This window comes from Hordeum vulgare, chromosome 5H (assembly GCF_904849725.1).
Source record: "Hordeum vulgare subsp. vulgare chromosome 5H, MorexV3_pseudomolecules_assembly, whole genome shotgun sequence".
Taxonomy (NCBI): Eukaryota; Viridiplantae; Streptophyta; class Magnoliopsida; order Poales; family Poaceae; genus Hordeum; species Hordeum vulgare.
Genome location: NC_058522.1, coordinates 211,973,150 through 211,997,077, shown reverse-complemented (window position 1 = coordinate 211,997,077; position 23,928 = coordinate 211,973,150). Strand labels below are relative to the sequence as shown.

Below are 23,928 nucleotides of genomic sequence, written 5' to 3'. Positions count from 1 at the left end.
GGTAAAAGTGAGCACGAACGGTATTGCAGTGCGTGGAAACAAGGCCTAGGGTTCATGCTTTCACTAGTGAAGTTCTCTCAACAATGATAACATAATTGGATCATATAAATAGCCCTCAACATGCAACAAAGTGTCACTCCAAAGTCACTAATAGCGGGGAACAAACGAAGAGATTATTGTCGGGTATGAAACCACCACAAAGTTATTCTTTCTGATCGATCTATTCAAGAGTCCTAGTAAAATAACACGAAGCTGTTCTTTCTGTTCGATCCATCATAGAGTTCGTACTAGAATAACACCTTAAGATACATATCAACCAAGACCCTAATGTCACCTAGATACTCCATTGTCACCTCAAGTATCCGTGGGCATGATTATACGATATGCATCACACAATCTCAGAATCATCTATTCAACCAACACATAGAACTTCAAAGAGTGCCCCAAAGTTTCTACCGGAGAGTCAAAACGTGTGCCAAACCCTATGCATAGGTTCCTAATGTCACGAACCCGCAAGTTGATCACCAAAACATACATCGAGTACTCACATGAATCCACTTGTGCCAACCCATATGCATAGGTTCCCAATTGTCACAAACCCGCAAGTTGATCACAGCAGATAGACACGTGCAAGACATACATCAAGTGTTCTCAAAGACTCAATCTGATAAGATAGCTCCAAAGGGGAAACTCAATTCATTACAAGAGGGAGAGGGGGAAGAACATCATAAGATCCAACTATAGTAGCAAAGCCCATGGTACATCAAGATCAAGACATCTCAAGAACACGAGAGAGAGAGAGAGATCAAACACATAGCTACTAGTACATACCCTCAGCCCCGAGGGAGAACTACTCCCTCCTCAGCATGGAGATCGCCGGGATGATGAAGATGGCCACCGGAGATGGATTCCCCCTCGAGCAGGGTGCTGGAACGGGCTCCAGATTGGTTTTTGGTGGCTACAGAGGCTTTCAGCGGCGGAACTCCCGATCTAGGTTTCTTTCTGGGGGTTTCTGAATTTATAGGAATTTATGGCGGTGGAATTGCGTGAGTTAGGCCCACGAGTAGGTCACAAGACTGCTCGCCACCACCGGGGGGGTGGTGGCGGTGTGAGGGCTTGTGACTCCCTCGTGGCCCATCTGGCCTTCTTCCAAAGCTTCGGGGGTCTCTTTTGGTCCAAAAAAAATCATCGTAAAGTTTCATTCCATTTGGACTCCGTCTGAAAATGGGCCAAAAACACGAAGAAAAACAGAAACTGGCACTTGGCACTGAGTTAATAGGTTAGTCCCAAAAAGATATAAAATAGCATATTCATGCATATAAAACATCCAAAGTTGACAAGATAATAGCATGGAACCATAAAAAATTATAGATACGTTGGAGACGTATCAGAGCACAACGTCAATATACTAATATTTTTTTTTACCACAAAGATGAGAAATATTCACATGTAATCTGAGTAGAGATAAAAGAACACAAATGGCTCTATTGTAAGTTACGAGAAATATTTTTGGATGGTTGATGAAAAATATTTAGGTGGTAACTCTCAAAGACTGTCTTATAATTTTAGTTGTAGGCATTACACTTATGAAGAATAGGGACATCTCCAACCACAACCAGTTTTCTGGAGTTCTTTTTACCCCGTTTATTTTTTAGTCATTACATTTATTACATAGTCAGGTTGTTCCGCGTTGAAACCTTTTTTTGTTAACTTTCAGAAAAGGAGTCGCTATATGTATAAAATGTTGGCTCTAGATATTTTATGTACCTTTTAAGCTAAAATGTATCGGATCATTGACTTGTGGAAATATAGTGTATATCGTGTAACTTGCATGTCAATAAGAGAGAACATAATGCAACAATGATTTGTGGAAATATATTATCAGATAATATAGGTTGACCATGGAGTTTTTCCCTACTAACTATAAAATATACATGTTTTGAAAGTAAATTTTCACATGCATAACCATATACATAATTTTAATATAGTTCTATTCCTATAAAATGAACCAACATTCCACCAAAAACTAGCCCGTGCAACTGCACGGGTTGACGACTCGTATAAGTGTAATTTCAGGCATGTCCTTTGCTACAAAAAGGATTGGGCTACCTTTCCGCGCCATTGCTACTATTGCTACTTGTCACTTCTTACGAATTATATTGCTACAAAACTATCTATTACTGTTTCTTACAACTCTTGCAGAGAATACCTTGCTGAAAATCGCTTGTCATTTCCTTCTGCTCCTCGTTGGGTTCGACACTCTTACTTATCAAAAGTACTATGATTGATCCTTCATACTTGTGGGCCATCAAGTATCTTCACTTCCGCTCTTGATGAGGAGTCAAGCACCTTTCATTAGTGGAAATTGGTAAGGAAACATTTTCGGTACGTGCTGAAATTTACTGTTGCTTGTCACTATGAATGGTCACCCTTTGAGTGGCTTGTTCGGGGCATCTTTGCATCGAATAGAAGTTGAGAATTTTTTTCCTCAACCTACTGAACCCACTAAAAATATTTATTATTAGATTCCTTCGGGTATGGTAGATTAAATGTTGGCTTATCCTTCTAAAAGTTCAACTCATCCTGATTACTATTTGACATATGGTGACGAGATTTGTGGATTGTTTAAGCATTCAAGTCTACCCAAAGACCAAGTTAAGAACGAATTTTTCCATTTATCTTTGGAGGGAAAAGTATTAATGTGGTATAGGCTATTGGATGATATTGGATCATTGGATTGGAATCACTTGAAGGTGGAATTTCATCAGAAGTTTTATCCTATGCATCTAGTTCATCAAGCTTGGGGGATGCTTAAACCAATGATGCAGACTCGCCCCAACTATGAACTTTATTTATTCTTGTAGACGTTGTTGGGCCTCCAAGTGCACAATTTTGTAGGACGGCAGCAAATTGTCCGCAAGTGGATGACCTAAGGTTTATCAATTCGTGGGAGGTGTGGGATGAAGCTGGTGTCTCTGAAACAACCCTGCAATCAAATACAAGAAATATCTTCTGTCCCCAACACACTCAATACAATGGTAAATTGTATAGCTGCACTAGATCAACAAAGAGATGGTGATACAAGTGTAGTATGGATAATAGATATAGGTTTTTGTAATCTAAAAATATAAAAACAGCAAGGCAGCAAGTGTAAAATAGCAAGCAAAATGTTGTACAAATTCTTGTAAATAAGTCCTAGGGTTCATACTTACACTAGTGTAATCTCTCAACAATGCGAACATAGTATAATCATATGACCATCCCTCAACGTGCAACAAAGAAGCACTCCAAAGTTCATAAGTAGCGGAGAACATAAGATGAAATTGTTGCAGGTAGTAGAACCACCTCAAAGTTATTCATTTCTATCAATCTTTTGAGCTATTCCTATAAGTTTCACGAACAGACCTAGAGTTCATACCAGAATATTACTCTCACGTAGCATAGAATCAAACATGTCTTTAGGGATGAATTATTGAGATGGATTTCTTTTCTGCCTCCTTGAGGTATTGTATTGTAGTTTTTTTTCTTTTCTACCTTTCTCTAGTTTGATTACTAGTGGTAATCCATGTAATTTGTAACTATTTTTGGTAATAAATTTTGAATTTTTATGGGGGTCCCCGACAGTTCAGAGTAAAACAAAAGAATAGGACCTATGATACATATCAATCAACCCTAATGTCACCTAGATACTCCAAGGTTACCTCAAGTATCCGTGGGTTAATTATACGACATGTATCAAACAATTTCAGATTCATCATATTCAATCCAACACAAAGAACTTCAAAGAGTACCCCCAGATTTCTATCGGAGAACATAGTATGAAAACATGCAATCAACGTGTAAAAGCTCGGTATTGACGCTCCAAAAGATACCCCTTTTATTTCTTTATTGCCGTGTGATTATTTTTTGTCGCATTCATCGTCGCATCATGCGAATCATCTACATACCATCAACATTTCCGTTGTTGTCATTTTTACAAAACATGCATCCGTTCGTAGTTTCCGGTCCATCCATTTTCTCCTTGACCATTTCGAGACCAAGCACACACGCATGCGCCTCCGACATCGTTAGAATATTGTTTTTAAAATTGTGTATAAAATTTTCACATATTGGGTTAAAAGTTGGCGTACGATCTTAAAATAATGTAGGTAGGTCGCGTGCCAAATTTCATCGCAATCGGAGTCCGTTTGATACCCAATGGATAAACCTATAGCGACACTATAGCCCGTGAAACGTCGGACGTTTTTAGTATTTAAAACCTTGTTTCCGAGATGCCCATGTTTCCTCTTTTCTATGCCTAGCCCCTCTACACACTACACAAACCCTACACGCAACCTAGCCCGAAAACCTCCCGAAATCGAAAATATACGGTCGTGATCATTGGGTCCGGATCAACCCTGTAATACCCCAAACCATCATCAGTTTTTCAATTGAACCCCTAGCCTATATTTCTCGACCGTTCGATTACAATCATAGGGACAAGATATCCTAATCCCATACCAATATAAAATAGTCTATCCTAATCCCATACCAATATAAAATAGTCATACCGTAGGCCTAGCTATCCTCTCCTCTCATTCCATCAGTGCGCCGCCACTCGTTTTCCCCAGCACACAACCCAGCGCACTCCCCTGCCTCTCCCTCCTTGGGATCCTCCCAGATTGATCCCACCCAACGTCGACCCACCGTCATCCCGAGGCCCTGACCCTTGCCCCTGTCCTCCAGCCTAGAGCCTGAGAGCCCGCAGCGCGCAGCCATCTGCAGCTCCCCCAAGCCTCTGGATGCGTCCGCTCACCCGCAGCCTCCTTCGTCCGTGCGGGCATAGGAGCTCTCGCGAAGAAGGCCCCGCCGGAGCCCCGCACATGCCGGCCTCGCTTGTAGTCTCCCGCTCGCGCATGGACGCAACCGTCCCTACCAGCGCCCGCACGCCGTGTTCGTCGCTGCATGCTGTAGTTGCAGGTCGCCCTGTGCTCTTCCTCTCGCTCTCCCATCTCTATTTCTTTCTCTCCCTTCTTTTCATCTCTCTCTGTTCTTTGTCGTTATAAGCAGAAGCAGCACCTAAAGCTTCAACCGAACTGGGACCCGATGCCGACCATGTCAGTGCCTGGATCCAGCAGGAACCGAGCCCCGTCGAGCTCCTCGTCCGAGATCTAGGCTTCCCTAAGCCCTCTGCCTGGTTGGTGGCAACAGCTTGCCTCCAGCCGCGCTAGCCTCGCCTTAGCTCTTCCAAGGTCCGGTTGTCTCACTCACTTCACTGAATCTACGATGTAAACACCTAATTTGGCCCTAGTTCAAAAGAACATGACCATGTTTTTGTTCAAACGCACTAAACTAGGCGAGCTTGTAATCATCGCCTGCATTGAACCTAGGGGTTGGGGTTCGAATTCGAGGCACCGCTATTTATTTATTGGTTCAGGTTCAGGTTCAGGTTCGCTGTTTATTTAGATTCATATTTGTTATGTTATTTGTTCAGGTTTCTATTTAGATGGTCTTATCTTATTTGTTATGTTATTGGTTCAGGTTCGCTGTTTATTTAGATTCATATTTCTTAAAACCCATTTTTAATCATAATCTCTTCGTAGCCCCATGTTTTGTTCCTTTGTTTTTTCTCGGAAAGTTTTGTTCCTCTGTTTTTTCTCAGAAATGTCGTATTTCTAAACTATTAATAATTCATAAACCATGCATCGAATGGGAATAATTTATCTATACCTAATACCTAATCTTTACCTAATAATGAAGAGGCTATCGCTTCCGTCGGAAAACCCACCGAGGTGATTTTACAAAAAAACCCTTACTGTTTATGACATTAAACTCGTAGTATATATTAAATATTTTTTTAAATATTCATATCTTTTAAACCGTAACTGCAAATTTAACATATTATACATGGAATTTGATTAGAAAAATATGTAGAATTTAAATATGATATTATTTTATCTGTTAAACGTTTAATAAAAATACTATTTAGGGTGCAATCTTAATAAATAAGTGATTATTCGTCTTTCTTTCATACTGGTACTCATCCGAGTTGGGGATGAACATGTCAACAAAATCAGGATTAGAGATGAAACTGAAGGTCACTTGACTGATTCTTTGTACGTATTAAATCTACATGCAAGCCGTGTTAAAATAGAAGACCTGTGAAATTTTGAACTGCATTTTTATAGGATAAGACCATCTTTATTTGTATCGTAACTATAAATTCTCAAATTATATATATTTTTTATAAATTAAGAGTGTGTGTCGTGTGGTATTTCTTTTTCCCGTTGCAACGCATGGGCCCTTTTGCTAGTAACAATAAAAAACCTATTGCTTTCGCCGGAAAACCCATCGTGGCATTTTTATAAAAAAGTCCCTATAATTTTTGTTATTCAACCCGCGCTTCATCAGTTATCTGGAATGCAAAAGGAAAAAACGATTCGTTGCAAAAATTATACTCGTACGCATCGCCTCCTTTCGTCGACCCTGGGCCATCCTAGCCTGTGCCCAGGCCGCCGCCACACCACTCGCCGTCGCGGCCGACCTCAACCGCCACCGCTGCCGATCTCAACCACCCGCCTCCGTGGCCGTACCTCTCCCCGCTCACTGTCCCTGCTGCAGCGCTCGAGCGCATCGCGTCGACCCTGGTCCACCCTGGCCTGTGCCCAGGCCGCTGTCACACCACTCGCCGTCGCGGCCGACCTCAACCACCACTGTTGTCGATCTCAACCCACCCGCCTCCGCGGCCGTACCTCTTCCCCCTTGATGCCCCCGTTTCGGCGCTCGAGCACAGCTTCTGGATCAAATCAACGCGACGGCTACAGTGACTGGGGATGATGCGTCTGCTCGATGCAGAACGGCGGCGGCGCGTGGATAAGGCGTGACGGAGCGAACTACTTGCAGGTGGAGGCGGGCCTCCATGGCTCACACGGGGAATTCCAAGGTTATGGCGCGGCAACGACGACTCCATATGGCCAGATAGAGGCGCCTAACCCTTGCTCCCCTCATCGTATCCCCTCCCTCGGCACGAACTTATCATGTGGTGAGATCCCCTCCCCATGTGTTGGGGCATAGTTTATGCCTAAGTAATTTTGGTGATTGATGACAGTACCGTACAGGACTAACCGTGTGTGTTAAGGTTTCAGATAGCACACGTCAACGGCACAAGACGACACGTCTCCTCTCTCATGGAACGGAAGCACGACGCTCTCTACGATTCTCTTTATTTGAGTCATAGGAAAGCCGTACTATTAAGAGGGGATCCGTAGTGGAAAGGTTTGGGTGGAATCTATCTTTACACACGCACACTTCACATTCTCCCTTTCCTTTATCTTTGGAGCGATCCTCGCCTATTTGTTTTGAGCATATCTGCAAAATGGTCCCCTGCGGTAGTTCCGCTAGTTCCAGCTGTAGTACCGCTGGACTGCTAGCGGTAGTACCGCTGCAGCCAGCGGTAGAACCGCTAGCTGGCGGTAGTACCGCCCCTGGTCAGCGGTAGTACCGCTCCAAGTGCCTTGTTCCACCTACCTAGCGGTAGTTCGTGGACGGACCCTTTTGCGAAGACTTTCTCGGCGGTAGTAGTGTTTGTGCACTACCAAGGGGCCAGCGGTAGTACCGCTGGAGGCCCAGCGGTAGTACCGCTGCATCCAGCGGTAGTACCGCCAGGCAGCGATAGTACCGCTCCTGTTCAGCGGTAGTACCGCTGGAGCTCGGGTAGAGAGTGGGAAAACGGTCTGAATTTTCCCCCCACTATATAAAGGGTTCTTCTAGCTGAGGAACCCTATCTCTTACCTCTCTAAGCTCCATTTTTTTGAACGGCCTCTCTAAGCTCCATTGTTGCTCCACAATCTCAAAAGTGCCCGATGTCTCTCCCTAGCCAATCAAACTTGTTGATTCTTTAGGGATTGGTTGAGAAGGCCTAGATCCACACTTCCACCAAGAGAAAAGTTGATTCCCCCACCAATCCCTTGCGGACCTTGTTACTCTTGGGTGTTTGAGCATCCTAGACGATTGAGGTCACCTCGAAGCCATATTCCATTGTGGTGAAGCTTCGTGGTTTAGTTGGGAGCCTCCAAGCTTTGTGTGGAGTTGCCCCAACCTTGTTTGTAAAGGTTCGGTCGCCGTCTTCAAGGGCACCTATAGTGGAATCACGGTACCTTGCATCGTGCGAGGGCGTGAGGAGAATACGGTGGCCTTAGTGGCTTTTTGGAGAGCATTGTGCCTCCACACCGCTCCAACGGAGACGTACTTCCTGTCAAAGGGAAGGAACTTCGGTAACACATCCTCGTCTCCATCGGTTCCACTTGTGGTTATCTCTATCCTTTACTTTGTATTTTCTTATGCTTGTGACTATATCTTAGTAGTCTTAATAGCTCTCGTTGTTAGCTTCTATAGGGTTCACCTCATTGTCATATTATTTGTGAACCCGTATAGTGTTTACCTTAACTTGGTAAGATTAATTAAAAAGTGGTCGTTGTCTATTCACCCCCCCCTCTAGCCAACCATATCGATCCTTTCAATTGGTATCAGAGCCACGTCTCTTTATTAAGGGTTTAACCACCCGAAGAGTATGGAAGGCGGAGAGGAAGTTACCCATGGGCAACCCGAGGACATGGACTTGACTTCGGTCACAAGGGACGACTTGAATACGGCTATGGCAGCCCTCAAGACGTCCGTGACGAGCGAAGTCAAAACCATGCTTAAAGAATTAATTGAGGGTCTTAAAAGTTCACCCGAACCGGCTTTAGTGGTTAAACCCACCATTTCCGATTCGGAGGCCAACTCCTCTAAGGAAGCGGCTAAAGGTATGCGACCGGCTTCACCTCACGAAAAGGATGGGACTGGAACATATGCCTCAGTTCCACCTCCCATGGCCTATGGAGGACCCGTTCTCGCACCTCGTCTTAATCTTGTTGGTCCTCCTCCTAAACTTGTGAAAGGTGACTTTGCTAACTGGGTATTTTTTATTAAGTCTCATTTGAATCACAACTCAACAAACTTGTGGAGAATTATCGAGCAAGGATATTATCCCCATGACCCAAGCAACCTCACTCCAAGAGAAGATGCAGACAGGCAATATAATCACTCTGCGTTGTTTATTCTCCAGTATGCTGTGCCACCTGAAGATCTTCCCCACTTACGTCCCTTCACATTGGCCAAGGATTTTTGGGAGCATATTATGGTGCTATACAAGGGAAGCTCAAGTATTCAACGATCCAACTATGAAGTGATACTTGATAAGGCCGATGAGTTTGTGATGAAGGAAGACGAGGACCCTCGTGATCTCTATCGGAGGGTGACTGCTATTGCTGTGGCACTAAAGGATCATGGGAGTAAGGATGTGGATGATACATGGGTCAAGAGCAAGTTTCTCAAAGCCATCATGCCTTTCAATAAAGCCATGTCATCGGTCATTCGTCAGCGGCCAGACTTCCACTCCTTGTCTTCCAGTGAAGTGTTGGATGAGTTCATTGCAATGTCAATCATGAACGAAACAGCCGACAATGCACTTGCTCGTGTTCGATCAAAAACCACTTCACCTAACCTTGCGTTGAAAGCAAGAGCAATGCTTGAAGAAGAAGAAGAAGATGAGGAAGAAGAGAGCTGCCCTGAAGACACAAAGTATGCTTATCATGAGCACATGGCTCTTGCATCAAGGCAATTCTGGGGAAATAAAAGGAACTCAAGACCCACCTTCACCAAGAACAACTCGAGTGGATTCAAACCCAAACAATGAGTAAGGACATGTTATAACTGTGGCAACGTGAGTCACTTCGTGACAGAATGTCCCTATGAGAAAAGGGAAGACAACGGAGGCAAGCTCATTCGCAAAGACAAAACCAAATTATTTCCAATCAAGAACAACTTTGTGAAGAAACCTCACCCAAAAGGGATGGTGGCCCTGGAGGAGTATCCTTCTGATGATGATGGTGATGATGATGATACAGTGGCAACGACAACTGTTGCTATTGCCACTACCTCTTCCCAGAAGGTGTCTCTCTTCAACGCCCCCAATGAGAACCACATCACCAAGCGCCTCATGGCAAAAGGTACCAATCAGGTAACTCCCATCATTAAGACCAACATTGCTTCTGCTCCTTCATTGTTAAATTGTGTAGAAGATAGTGATGTTGGAGAACTTAATGTGCATGATCTTGATAAGTTTCTATGCACTATTAAGAGAGAACCCAAGAAGCACTTTGTGGCTCTCTTGGAACAACTGGGTGAGGCCACTGACCTCATTGAGTCTCATGAGGAGACCAACTCCGAGCTTCAGGGACATAGTCGTGACTATGCCGATGAAATTGCCGAATTATCTAGTGCTCTAGAAAAAGAGCGCACTCTTCGTTTGGGTCTTGAGGAGTCATATAACGATGACTGCGCTAAAATGCAAAAGAAACTAGATCATGATGTTGTTCTTACTCGCATGCTTAAATCTGAAAAGTATGCTCTTGAGGTTGGCCGTGACAGACTCAAAGAAGAGTTTGACATACTTGACAAGGCCCATAAAGCCTTGAAAGGTGTTCATTTCTCTCTGAAAGAGTCTCATGATCAACTCCAAGCAAAGCTTACCAAGGAGATCTCTACTTGTCCTCCCTTTATGTTAATTGATAATACTTGTGCAACGAACCCCTGTTGTGAGCATGTTCATCTTGTGGAGGAAAATGCCAAGTTAAAAGAGAAACTTGAGAAGGGCCTTGTGGCATGCAGACAAGGTGAGAAGAGTCTGAACGATCTCTTGAGCACTCAAAAGGGTGTTGTAGGAAAGGAAGGACTTGGACTTACCTCCAAGTCAAAAGGTAAAAGGAAGAACAAGAACAAACGATCTCTCACCCTCATGGACATCTTTGTCAAAGAGGGTGAGGGGACTCAGAAGGTGAACAGGAACAAGGTGGACTATGGGAACCCCAAGAAGGGCAAAACCGCTCCTACTAACACGGCCGACAAACTCAATTCTTCTTATGTTTTATGTTGTGCTAGTGATGGGCATGTTTATGCCAGATTTGTTGGTTCCTACGATGAAGATATTGAATGGGCTATCTGGGTTCCTAAGACCCTTGTCTCTAACATGAAAGGACCCATTAAAAATGGGTACCTAAAACCAAGCCTTGATCTTTTGCAGGAGTTTGCTTCCGGTGGGGTGTCATGGTTGCTCGATAGTGGAGCAACAAATCATATGACCGGAAGCAAGGACTTAGTGGTGGATGTGCATCCTTCTCCATCTATGCCCACCCATGTCCAATTCGCCGATGCATCCTCGTCAAAGGTATTGGGATTTGGTACGGTGGTCGTCTCTCAAGATTTATCTATTGAGAAGGTCATGCTTGTTGAGTCACTTGCCTACAATTTACTTTCGGTTTGTCAACTTGCAATCATGGGTTTTTCCACATTCTTTAATATTGACACTGTGGTCCTTCTAAGGAGCAAGACTTTTAAAGTAGCCTATGTTGGACATGTTGAAAATGGTCTCTATGTGGTGAACTTCTCAAAGCGACCCACTAAGACTGCACATGTTTAATGGCTAAAGTTGACGTGGGCTGGCTTTGGCATCGCCGTTTAGCTCATGTCAATATGAGATCTTTGCAAAGTCTTCTGACAAGGGACCATGTTCATGGACTAACAAATGTGAGCTTTGCTAAAGATCGTGTTTGCAGTGCTTGCATTGAAGGAAAGATTCATGAAACTGCTCATCGTCCAACGACTCTTATCTACACTAAGAGGCCATTGAAACTTCTCCATATGGATCTGTTTGGTCCTCCAACATTTGATAGTCTTGGAGGCAGAAAATATTGCTTAGTGATTGTTGACGACTACTCAAGATATACCTGGGTATATTTCTTTAAAAGGAAGAGTGAAACTCAACAAACGGTCATCAACTTTGCTAATGAAGCGCAACGTCAACATGAAGCAAAGATCTTGACGATTAGGAGTGACAACGGCACCGAGTTCAAGAACTACACCCTAGATGAGTTTCTAGGTGATGAGGGAATAAAGCACCAATATTCTGCACCATATACCCCTCAGCAAAACGGCGTGGCAGAAAGGAAGAACCGGACCTTGATAGACGCTGCAAGAACAATGATGGCAGAATTCAAATCTCCATACAACTTCTGGGCAGAGGCCATCAACACAGCATGTCATGCGTCCAATCGGCTCTACATCCGCAAAGGCTTGAACAAGACTCCGTATGAGATTCTAACTGGAAACAAACCCAATCTCAAGTACTTCCGGGTATTCGGTTGTAAGTGTTTCATACTCAAAAAGGGAGCTCGGTTAGCTAAATTTGATTCTAGAGCACATGAGGGTATCTTTGTTGGTTATGCTACAAACTCTCATGCTTACCGTGTCCTCAACAAGTCCACCGGACTAATTGAGGAGACGTGTAACGTAGAGATTGACGAAAATAATGGCTCCCAGGTGGAGCAAAGTGGTCTTTGTGATATAGGTGATGAAATTCCTCCCGAAGCCATAAGAAGAATGGGGATTGGTCAAATACTCCCCATCGAGGAACCCCTTGTGGCCGAAGGAGAAGGACAATAATCTACTCAAGTGGAGCCATCACCCTCACAAGCCCCACACGCTTCCGATGAACAAAGAGAAGACTCTCAACAAGTTGATCAGGCTCACGATCAAGATCAATTGCCTAACAATGGTGATGTGCCCCATGATATTCAAGCACTACCCCAAGACCCCGTACCAGCACAAGATCAAGATCAAGAGCAACCACTAATACAAGATCAAACTAGTGAACCTGCTCAAGTCGAAGGACAAGATGATCAGGAGACTGCCTCACAATTCCCGTCTGGAGCTCCAACAACCGGCTCATGACGCAAGGGCAAACAAAAGAAACAAGTCGATGCTCCCCCGGTATCTAATGAAGAACTCTTGGAGCGTCGAGCAGCCAAGAATGCGAACAACCTGAGAGCCAAGTCACATCTTATGAAGAATGTTCTTGGCAGTTTAAAAAGGGGAGTATCTACCCATCAACAGCTTTGGAATTATTGTGAGCATCACGCGTTTGTCTCGTATTGTGAACCTCAACAGGTACAGGAAGCGCTCGATGATGAGGATTGGCTTATGGCCATTAAAGAAGAACTTAACAACTTCGAGCGCAACCAAGTCTGGGATTTAGTGCCTCGGCCAACGAAGGAACATAATGTCATCGGGACCAAATGGATATTCAAGAATAAGCAAGATGCCAATGGAATTGTGATTCGAAACAACGCAAGATTGGTGGCTCAAGGCTACTCCCAAGTCGAGGGTATCGACTACGGTGAAACCTTTGCCCCTGTTGCTCGTCTAGAATCTATTCGCATGTTACTTGCATTTGCTTCTCATCATAACTTCAAATTACAGCAAATGGATGTGAAAAGTGCATTTCTTAATGGTCCTTTGAATGAGTTGGTCTATGTCAAACAACCCCCGGGTTTCGAACATCCCAAGCTCCCCAATCATGTGTACAAACTCAATAAGGCACTCTATGGCCTTAAACAAGCCCCACGCGCGTGGTATGAGTATCATACTGAGTTGTTACAAGATCATGGGTTTGAAATTGGGAAGATTGATCCCACTCTTTTTACTAAGAGGGTTAAAGGGGATTTGTTCATATGCCAACTATATGTTGATGATATTATCTTTGGCTCTCCTAACATTTCATTCAGTGAAGAATTTGCTGCACTAATGACTGAGAAGTTTGAGATGTCCATGATGGGAGAGTTGAAGTTCTTCCTCGGGTTCGAGATTAGACAAGGTCTAGAAGGGACATTCATCAAACAAGCCAAGTACACTCATGACATGCTCAAACGGTTCGAGCTCGAAGATGTCAAACCGGTCAAGTTCCCCATGCCAACCAGATGTAAGCTTGACAGTGATCCCAATGGTAAATCAGTGGATCAAAAGGTATACCGCTCCATGATTGGATCCCTCCTTTACCTCTGTGCATCTAGACCGGATATTATGTTGAGTGTAGGGATATGTGCACGGTTTCAATCCGCACCAAAAGAAAGTCATTACATGGCTGTCAAACGAATCTTTCGATATTTGGCTCATACCCCAAACTTTGGCCTCTGGTATCCCAAAGGAGCAAACTTCAATCTTGTCGGCTATTCTGACTCAGATTGGGCTGGAGATTGTGTGGAGAGGAAGTCAACGTCTGGAGGATGCCAATTCCTTGGTCGCTCTTTGGTAAGTTGGTCTTCAAAGAAGCAGAACTGCGTCTCCTTATCATCCACCGAAGCTGAGTATGTGGCAGCTGCAAGTTGTTGTGCACAATTGCTATGGACGAGGCAAACTTTAAAGGATTATGGTGTCAATTGTGACAGAGTGCCTCTTCTATGTGACAATCAAAGCGCCATCAAGATTTCCCTCAACCCAGTGCAACATAGCAAAACCAAACATATTGATATTCGTCATCACTTCATTCGTGAACATATCAAGCTAGGTGATATTGAGGTTCACTTCATCCACACTGAAGAGCAACTTGCAGATATTTTCACTAAGCCTCTAGATGAAGCAAGGTTCCGGGAGTTAAGGCATGAGCTAAATATCATTGATTCAAGTAATGTGGATTGAAACTAGGCATATTGCACCTCTCTTTGCATTCCATCTTGGTCTAGATGTAGGCATGGACATAGGGGAGTGTTGTTCTCTCAATGAACTTTCCCTCCCCCCATTATGTGTAAATCAATCTAGTCTTTCACTTTAGCCATTGTCAAATGGTACTTGTACTTCAAAGACGAGCATTGGTCATGAACCCAGGGATAATTCTTCGCGGTGTCATACCATTGTCTCAAACATAGGTGGCCTCGGCCACCGCCCCTCCATCCTTTCTTGCGTATAGAAGAAAGGATATACAATGACAAGTCAGTACATTTTCTTGGATGCCATCTCTTTTTACTCACTTGTCATGTGCCCAAGTTCATCCTTTTTCCTTAGCCGTGTTGCAACATTTACAGCGGTACTACCGCCAGGGTAGCGGTACTACCGCCAGGGTAGCCGTACTACCGTCAGGACCCCAGCGGTACTACCGCCAGGGGCAGCGGTACTACCGCCAGGACCCCAGCGGTACTACCGCTAGGTATGGCGGTACTACTGCCAGGATTCAAATTCTATCACGACCGGCTAGAAAATTTCTAGGGTTTCAAGGGGGGAGCGGTACTACCGCCAGGGGGAGTGGTAGTACCGCCAGGACCACAGCGGTACTACCACCAGGTCAGCGGTACTATCGCTGCACCCCAGCGGTACTACCGCCAGGTCAGCGGTACTACCGCTGCACCCCAGCGGTACTACCGCCAGGTCAGCGGTACTACCGCTGCACCCCAGCGGTACTACCGCTGGTCCGTACCCCTTGGGCTATATAAAGGGAGGGGGAGCCCGATTTTCTCATCTGTTTCTTCTTCCTCGCGGCTCCTCCCTCCCCTAGCCCGAAAACTCCGTGGTTGGATCTCACTTCGTGGAGCTCCTTCTCCCCGTTGGTGTGGAAGGGTTGCTTCATCTATTCTTCCTCCTCCAAGAGCCATGAATCCCGGTAAAGCTCCTCCCTTCTTCTATTTGGTTGTTGTTCGTGTTCTAGGGTTAGGAGCATTAGGGATTGGATCCATATCTTTGATCTTATGGCTAGTTCTTGGGTGGCATGAAGGAGATATTTGAGGGGAGTATAGGTCCTATGGTTTGTTGTTGATTTTGTTGCCATGCCCTAGGATTTACTCGTTTTAGATCTAGCACTTGAACTTTTGGATTAGATCTAAAACTTGCTCTCTCTTGCCTAGGCATGTACTTATTTCGTGTTACTAAGTGTTCCTCATGACAGTAGGGCTGGGGTGTAAGTCTTAGTGTTCATATTCAGCCCGTGCCCTCTAAAACGATTTTTATATGTCACATCTGAAAGTCAAACCCCCAGCGGTACTATCGCTATGACCCCCAGCGGTACTACCGCAAGGGCTAGCGGTACTACCGCTATGATCCCCAGCGGTACTACCGCCAGGGCTAGCGGTACTACCGCTAGGCCCGAGCGGTACTACCGCCAGGGGTGGCGGTACTACCGCCATGAGCATTCACTATGTATTTTTCTGTGTTTTTTTGCTTAGCAATGCGTGTTTACTTGTTTTGCGTTTTCAAGATTCATTGCCTTGACTCTTCTTGTCGCGTCTTTTTCGCTATGTGTTCTGTGTCACAGGTGGCTCTTCTCGCCGTTCGAACCCCCCACGGGACACTCAGTCCAAACAGTATCGCAACCGAGAGGCGCCCGAGGGGTCTGCTACCTCAGGTCCGCCACCAAAGAAGAAGTCCTTCAAGAAGGTTGCTCACAAGGATAAGCGGGTAAATGTCCGAACAATGTCCCCCAAGGACTTTCTGCAGTTTCGCACCAAGAACCACTATCTCAACGAGAGGGATGTGATCAAGGATGTTGACCATGTCTGGGCAAAGGACCAGTGCAGGATCTACCGGGATGTTATTGCTCACTTCAAGAAGAACTATGTCTCTGTTCAGTTGATTGATCTGGCACATCTTCAGCGGAACATGGACTACTTTGGTGATGCCCTCTCTCTGGTTGACAAACTGGGCATCAAGGACATCATCACCTTCAAGACGGACTTTGATCCCACTGCAGTTGCTCAGTTTTATGTCACAGTCCATTTCTCTCCTGATGCACGGCGTTCCATGGTGTGGATGACTGGGTCAAAGAAGATGACCAGTACCTGGACTGAGTTCATGCAATTCCTTCACATTGACTTTCAGGGTGCTGACACTACTCTTGGGCTGCGTCCTCATGCTGCAGCCCCCACCGATAGGGCCCTCGCAAAGGACAGACTGCAGAAACTGTATCTGAGGAAGGGGGTGCTTCCCAAGCACCTGGACATCATGAATCGGATCTTTCGCAACACCCTCTTCCCTCGGAGTGGTAACTTCGATGAGGTCCATGGCTCCTTGGCTGAGATGCTGCTACTTTGTGAGGAGGCTATGTCTCAGGAGTCTGCTCAGCTGGATATTTCTGATGTGATGTTCACAGAGCTCTGGAACTGCATCATCATGCGTAAGGTTCCTATCTACGGGCCTTACCTGTTCACATACATTCGCCATAAGTGGCAAGAGGCTTTTCCGGAGGAGCTGCTCTACGCTCAGTATGATTACATTGTGCATGACCCGATCAGGCTTCGCGTCAAGGACAAGTGGGCCAACCCATCTACATCCTCTCAGCACATGGATACTGATACAGAGACTCCTGGTGACAGAGGAACCGCCTCTCAGTCCCGCTCGTCTGCCATGCCATCTTGGGCTATCAAACTGCAGGACAAGATGAAGACACTTTTCTGTATGCAGGCCAAGGGTCAGTACCAGACACACGTGGCTCAGAAGCAGAGCCGCCAGATGCATAAGCGTGTTCTCAGGACCTTGGATGTGGACATCTCCAGCGGCTCAGAGGATGACATCAATCCTGAGGCTACTTGGATGCAGGCTCAGGGGTACCAGTGGTCTGGCGATGAGGCGGAAGAGGAGGAGCAGACCGACCAGGAGGGGACAGACGAGTCTGGTGATCCTGAAGACGAGGAGTAGTTACCTATGGCATTAGGTGTGCCCCTTTTTGGTGTCTTGTGCCAAAGGGGGAGAGATTCTAGGATTTGCTTTCATATTCGAACTTTGCATTGCTTTGCTTTATTTCGTATGGTTTGCTTCGAACTTGGTTTGCTTCTAGTTTGCTATCTTTTGTGAGACATGATCTTATGTGAGATTTATTTCCATCATATGTTGTGAGTCATATGCCCCGTATTGTCATATATCTCTATCTTTTAGTTCTCATATTATTCTCTGTGCAAATCCGGTATTGTCATCAATCCACCAAAAAGGGGGATATTGTTGGGGCATAGTTTATGCCTAAGTAATTTTGGTGATTGATGACAGTACCGTACAGGACTAACCGTGTGTGTTAAGGTTTCAGATAGCACACGTCAACGGCACAAGACGACACGTCTCCTCTCTCATGGAACGGAAGCACGGCGCTCTCTACGATTCTCTTTATTTGAGTCATAGGAAAGCCGTACTATTAAGAGGGGATCCGTAGTGGAAAGGTTTGGGTGGAATCTATCTTTACACACGCACACTCCACATTCTCCCTTTCCTTTATCTTTGGAGTGGCCCTCGCCTATTTGTTTTGAGCATATCTGCAAAATGGTCCCCAGCGGTAGTACCGCTAGTTCCAGCGGTAGTACCGCTGGACTGCTAGCGGTAGTACCGCTGCAGCCAGCGGTAGTACCGCCACTGGTCAGTGGTAGTACCGCTCCAGGTGCCTTGTTCCACCTACCTAGCGGTAGTTCGTGGATGGACCCTTTTGCGAAGACTTTCTCGGCGGTAGTAGTGTTTGTGCACTACCAAGGGGCCAGCGGTAGTACCGCTGGTGTCAGCGGTAGTACCACTGGAGGCCCAATGGTAGTACCGCTGCATCCAGCGGTAGTACCGCTCCTGTTTAGTGGTAGTACCGCTGGAGCTCGGGCAGAGAGTGGGAAAACGGTCTGAATTTTCCCCCCACTATATAAAGGGTTCTTCTAGCTGAGGAACCCTATCTCTTACCTCTCTAAGCTCCATTGTTGCTCCACAAGCTCAAAAGTGCCCGATCTCTCTCCCTAGCCAATCAAACTTGTTGATTCTTTAGGGATTGGTTGAGAAGGCCTAGATCCACACTTCCACCAAGAGAAAAGTTGATTCCCCCACCAATCCCTTGCGGATCTTGTTACTCTTGGGTGTTTGAGCATCCTGGACGGTTGAGGTCACCTCGAAGCCATATTCCATTGTGGTGAAGCTTCGTGGTTTAGTTGGGAGCCTCCAAGCTTTGTGTGGTGTTGCCCCAACCTTGTTTGTAAAGGTTCGGTCGCCGCCTTCAAGGGCACCTATAGTGGAATCACGGTACCTTGCATCGTGCGAGGGCGTGAGAAGAATACGGTGGCCTTAGTGGCTTTTTGGGGAGCATTGTGCCTCCACACCGCTCCAACGGAGACGTACTTCCTGTCAAAGGGAAGGAACTTTGGTAACACATCCTCGTCTCCATCGGTTCCACTTGTGGTTATCTCTATCCTTTACTTTGTATTTGCTTATGCTTGTGACTATATCTTAGTAGTCTTAATAGCTCTCGTTGTTAGCTTCTATAGGGTTCACCTCATTGTCATATTATTTGTGAACCCGTATAGTGTTTACCTTAACTTGCTAAGATTAATTAAAAAGTGGTCGTTGTCTATTCACCCCCCCCTCTAGCCAACCATATCGATCCTTTCACCATGCCTCAACCGTGTGCCAAGCACCGGCAAGAAATTTTGTTTTGTGGGGATTTGTTTGCCGATGAATGAATGTATTGAATGTAAGATTGTATTGTTGTAGAGACAGAGAATGGAACACCACCTTCAGTTTGTCATCCGATCCCACATTCTCTACCCCATGAGTGAAATAAGATAATAGTCCATTGATCAATTCACGTAGCCTGTTTGTTTTGCTTTGCTTGTCCCGCTCAATTTCTCATCATGGTGGAATTAACAATGGACGGGTTGATTTCTCAACAAAATAGGATAGGACTGACTACATTAGTTAGTTAGCTTATTATTTTAATAAATCAAAATTATTATAAAAAGATTAAAAGCGTGTGGTATTTTTTCTCTCGTTGCAACGCACGGGCCCTTTTGCTATATATGTAAAATATCCAGAATTTCGTGTAGTTTCACAATATCCAACTCTCACATGTGTTAAAAATGTTTAAACTTCCTGTTTAATTAAATATGCTTAGACATCATGTTGAAATGATTTAATTCATAACTAATTAACAGTAGCTCCGATTAAAATGATTCACATATGGAACTTGGCTAGAAAAATGTGTACAACAACATGTGGCATTTATTTTTCTGTTTAATAACTCTAAAATGATTTTATAGGAAGAACAATATTAAAATCTGAATTTGCATATGGGGACTTTCTGGAATTATTATTCGTTGTTCCGGCCTCATTTAAACTTGACTAGAATTTCATGTAGTTCCATAATATCTTGTTGCATCTGTAATTAAACATTATTGTGGCTGTCATTTGCATACATTTTGCATTCATGACAAATTACCTTGTGATGATCATGTAGATTCACATGGTGTACTTTATTTTTTTTTAATAAATATAAAACATATTTAGTTCACATATGGACCAATTTCAAAATTAACAAATAGGGGTCATTTCGAAAATACATAAGTTGTTTCCAACCGAATTTAAAATAACTAGATATATAGTTTATTTATGCTTCACCTCCTGCCATGTTTAACAACATTTAACATTGTCATGTACCTAAATGAGGGTGAACTAAGAAATTCAAATATGGAGTTTCATCAATATGCAACTCGTTGCATATTGAGCTTCATTTAATGTGTAGGAATTGATTGTTGTGCTCTGCCATACAATGCCTAATTAATTGAACATGCATCATATTTGTTTCCACATCATGTCATTAATATGTATGGTGTTTATCGTGTGTTGATTGTTATTTCCGGATTGTTTCTTCTTGATAGAGTTCGGAACCGTTTCACAGTGTGAGGATCCGTTCGACTACGTTGATTCGTCTACTTCACGGATTCATTCTTCTTTCAAGAGGGGTCACATGCAAGCTAATCATTTCTATATATACCATTACTACCATTGCTATGCTACTTGTCTCGTTTCTATCGCTATGTCTCGCTGCCTACCACCTATTATGTTAAGCCTCCCAACATTGCCAAGAAAGCCTCTAACGCCTCCACATCCCAGCAAACCAGTATTTGGCTATGTTACTACTTGCTCGGCCTCCTTATAGCGTTATCGGTTGCATGTGCAGTTGCTTCCATGTAAAAACATGGGTTCCTTGTTTTATCACCATATTATTGCTATTTAATTCAATGCACCTATATACTTGGTAAGAGGTGGAAGTCTTAGTCTTCTAACTCGTTGTTTTGTTCCACCTTTGCCGCCCTAGAAACTTGTGCACCGGTATTATGTTCCATAATTGGGCGCTCCTGACATGCTTGGGATTGTTATGGGTACCCCCTCGGTTTTCGTTTTGGGGTAAAACTATTCTGGCAAGGCCCAACATTGGTACTACATTTGCCTAATAACTAATAAAATCACATAGGTACTTTTCGGACCCCGTGGATTATTAATCAACCCATGAGCCACTGCTCCTCATGAGTGTTAGTCCAACCTGTCAACAACCGGTGGCTGCCAAGGAAAACTCTTTGATTGACATACCGGAAGTTTGGACAATCCGCTCATGTCTTGAGAATGAGATACGCGGCTCCTATCGGTTTCGTCGACACATCGGGTGGTCTTGCTGGTTTCGTTTTACCCTTCTTAAACGTCTTGTGTGAGGGATTTCGATGATACTTCCGGCTATCTCGAGGTTGAGGTTTTCCATCAAGAATCCGAGGAGATCACGGGTTTTTCATGGTCGAGGTTTCCGATGCAGCGAGTGGTAGTTTGTGATGGACTAGTTGGAGCACCCCTGTAGGGTTAAATCTTTTGGAAAGTCATGTCAGCGGTTATGTGGTAACTTGGAAACTTTATTTAACACCCGGATATAACAAACCTGAAGTAAACTTAATTAAAACTTGCCAACTGTGGGCACAACTGTGATTGTTTCTTCTCGTGAGCTCTGTATCCTAGAGAGGACAAAGTGGGGTTGTGTCTGACGTAAGTAGGTGTTCAGGGTCACTTCGAGATCAGTGTTAGTTCACGTGCGTTAATGCATAGATCACCCCCATCTTATTCTTGTACTCGTACGTTAGCCACTCAAATAAATGCTTAGTGCTTTCTGCAACCGCACCACTTAACCATACCTCACCCATTAAGCTTTGCCAGTCTTGATACCTTTGGAAATGAGATTGCTCAGTCCTTGTGGCGCACAGATTATTACAACAATAGTTGCAGGTACATGTAAAGCGATATTTTGATGTGAGCACGATGATTGTTCTATTTGGAGTTCCTTCTTGTTCTTCTTCTTCATCGATCATATGATGGATTACAAGTCGGTCGCCTGGGATAGCAGGGATGGACGTCGTTCTTTTGTCGTTTGATTTCGTCCATTGTCAGACCGTGCTCTTCTACATAATGTTTGAATGTATTGTTGTATTGAGATATTCATGCTATAGCTTGTGATGAGTGTAAGCAAAATTCCATATACTCATCTCTTCTATACATGTACTTGTAACGATATCCATTCGTTCAAAATGACGAGATGCGCTTCTATCCCTGTTGTTGGGGATATTACCTACGGTATGGCCCGCCCTATTGGGCTGGGTCAGGTAAACGGTGATTCTAGATTCATGATCAAGATAAGACTTGGCCCAATGTGTGAGATGCGCCATGAGAACTTCGACGAAGAGTCGACCAGGGCCCATGAGCCAGATGGTGGTTCAAGATTAATGGAGAAGATAAGTCACCGAGGTGGTTTCCTAGCTCGGAAGACATGAAGACTTAGAGATATGGAAAGCCACGATTTGTAATGTGGCCAGGACATTGTAAACCCTATGGCCTCAACCTGTATATAAAGGCGAGTCTCTAGGGTAGATAGGTTAAGTTAGAATCCATCGAGAGCTAGGTCAGGCGAGTTATGCCCTCCTTGTAATCAAATCAACCAGCAATATACACAAAGCAGGACGTAGGATTTTAACTCCATAGGATGGGCCGAACCTGGGTAAACCTGAGTCTCGCTTCCGCTCACCCCCTTTGCGTCGCCACCAAGGTGAGATGGCTCCATCACTAAGTACTTTCACGAGGACATCTGTCATGACAAAACCACGACAGATGGCGCCCACCGTGGGGCTTGCGCACGGTGGAGTTGAGTTCTCAAAGGGACCCCTCCAGGCTTTGGAAGCTAGATGGTTGGCATCATGACTAAGAGCCGCCGAGGAAAGTACTATATCGAGAACTCTCATTGGGGGCCTAAAGCCAATTCAATCGATTCTGGATACAGGGCCCCATTCGGAAGGATTCACGTCTTCATTGGCAAGATCGGGGCTCCCGTACCTGAGCCGGACACCTTCACCGACATCGTCGAGCTGGCCCGGTACGCCCATCCTACCAAGCATCAGGTCAGGAAACACCATGCTTTCGTTGGTTTTACGCAAGGAACCGACCTACCGGACGAGCTAGTGATCCAGGAGATCACCCGTGTCAACTCTGATGACGAGTCGTCCATGGCCGACACAAATTCAATCTACCCTCTCCACAAAGGACAGCTTGGGGCATTGCCCGAGGCAGCAATCTCCGAGGACATTGAAGGACCCCATCATCAAGTCGCCATCTACATGGCGGGAGCGGCGGCCCCTTAGCCAAATGCGGCTGGTAACAACGAAGCCAGCGGATCAGGGAAGACTCCGGCTCAAGCTATGGTGGATTTGGTAGCAGATGTGGCCAAACTCATGGCGATCACTGTGACGGCGGAGAATCAGGAAGAAGTCAACACCGAGTTAGCAAGACTAAGGGAGGAGATGGCCAAAATCCAGCGCGACATCGAAGGTGATGCCGCCAGGATGGCGTCCCAATGGGCCCAGATAACCGTGGAGACAAAGCGGCTAAATGCTGAGGGATGGCGGCTTGAGCGAAAACAACGGGCTTTCGATGCGATTCACCAGAGAAGGCATCACAACCGTCTGCTAGCCGATCTGAACCCAACCCGACTCTTCGATAGCCCACATACTCCTGGGACGGAGCCCAACCGGCCATGGCAAGTCTCCCCGTGTGTTGATCTGGCTTAGCCGCCGCCCAACCGACAGGCACCTCAGCCAGCGGCGGCTCAAGCACCGTGCCTCCAGACGCCGTGGGGTCACTTCTCAAACCCCGTTGACAACGTGTTAGTAGCAATCCGCAACCTTGAATCTCTCCCCATCCATGGAAACTCTTCGGCTAAGGTAGAGGCGAGAAACGCCATTGAGATGTTGAAAACAACGGTAGTCCAAT

The 23,928-nt window shown here is 45.1% G+C and overlaps 1 long non-coding RNA gene across 1 annotated transcript; it reads left to right on the top strand.

Annotated features, from left to right (window-relative positions):
• The first annotated feature begins 4,556 nt into the window (after positions 1-4,556).
• Positions 4,557-5,427, top strand: LOC123395849. Its single transcript, XR_006609841.1, has 2 exons — positions 4,557-4,959; positions 5,050-5,427. It is a non-coding gene; the product is annotated as an uncharacterized LOC123395849 (long non-coding RNA).
• The last annotated feature ends 18,501 nt before the right edge of the window (positions 5,428-23,928 follow it).